This window comes from Orycteropus afer, unplaced genomic scaffold (genome assembly GCF_000298275.1).
Source record: "Orycteropus afer afer isolate SDZICR_OR568_19922 unplaced genomic scaffold, OryAfe1.0 scaffold00312, whole genome shotgun sequence".
Classification (NCBI taxonomy): domain Eukaryota; kingdom Metazoa; phylum Chordata; class Mammalia; order Tubulidentata; family Orycteropodidae; genus Orycteropus; species Orycteropus afer.
The window spans coordinates 2,665,208-2,666,739 of record NW_006921899.1 but is presented as its reverse complement, the minus strand read 5'-3'; positions in this window follow the sequence as shown (position 1 = coordinate 2,666,739).

The window sequence follows — 1,532 nt, the reverse complement described above, 5'->3', positions numbered from 1 at the left end:
GCCCAGTTTTCCTTCTGAGGAGTGGCTGGTGGGTTTGAACTGCCAGCCAAAGTAATCCAGGATTGACATCATTTATTTACCAAATCCAATAACACAAAAGTTCTTTTTCACCAAAATGCACTGGACCTGAAAACTTCAACTTGTTTGATCATAAGACTTCAGAGTAAATACTTGTTAAGTATAATTACTTTGGGTGTGTGATTAACTTTGTCTTTGAACATCTAGATCCAAGTCTGCTGTTTTATCTTGGTTGAATTTAGAAATGTATTTTCACTGGCTGTTAGCCAAGTGTTTTCTAGTGGTTGTGATCAGCGGCACTTTAAAGGGTAGGGACCTGTGTTTAACTATCCACACGTTTGGATAATACACCTGTCTGCATTTGGCCATTTGGTCAGCATTTGCAGTTTGGCAATGACAGGTACCCTCTGAACTCCGTGGTTACTTTGACTCTCTTGTGTGTAGCAGTGATTGTATACCATACTCTTTCCCAGGATTTCATGTCAATTAGTCACTGTGGGCAGTAAGATACAGTGGAAAGAGATTTGGCTTTTTGGACATGCACTTGGTTGAAAACAAATGTTAGCACTGCTTTTCAGACCACCTAAGCCTGATAGCTGAGCATCTTTTTTTAAGTATAAGATGATTATTCTTGGTATTATCTTCACTCTATTCAGAAAAAAAAAATGAGTGAAGAAATAGATGAACAAATGAAGGTGTGACACCTCTTAGGTTTTTCTGTATTCCCCCCCCCCCATCTCTGCAAGGTGGTCTCTGTCAAGGACGTGGTTTGGTTTTTAAGAGCAAAAACTGTATCCAGGTCAGTCTAACTAGTGTTGTGCCTTGCTTTTATCTGATGCTGGAGGAATGTAGCATTGGTTTCAGTTGGAATGTAGTATGTTTTTGGGATTTATAAGGTCTTAACTTCATATTAACATTAATAACATACTCATTCTGTTCAAATAATATTCCATCATAGTTCTTCCAGTTAAAACTAAAATGATTGCTTTACTTTCATAACTGAATTATGACCCAATGAAAGAATCCATTCTAATGTCATGTCTTTACCAACTCCATTAGGGACTACTGGACAGAGAGTGTTTCTTTATGTTTGGTGCTGGATTTCAATTTCAAAAGAAAATTAGCAAGCATTTCAGTCGACTTCAGGTGACAGCTTCCAAATTGGATAGAATTTGACAGATATAGTCTATAATCCATCAAAAATGGTCGTGAATATTGAATTAAATTTTTTGAACACTTACTCTTTCCCCATTGCCACATTTTATCAAAGATTTTCTTAGCTTGTAATCTTCTTGATTTGTAGGGGTGTGTAGGAGTTTAAGGTGAGCATAATGCTAACACATAATAGGTTGAAAAAATTCTTTAATATGAAGAACAGATAATACTGCATGAAAATGTTTTAAACTTATTCATAAAGGATTTTTCTAGATCATTATCACTGATGTTCAGAGTTTGTACATTTTTTCCATGATAAGGACTTTATGGTACTCATAACTTAGAATCAATTTTGTGTG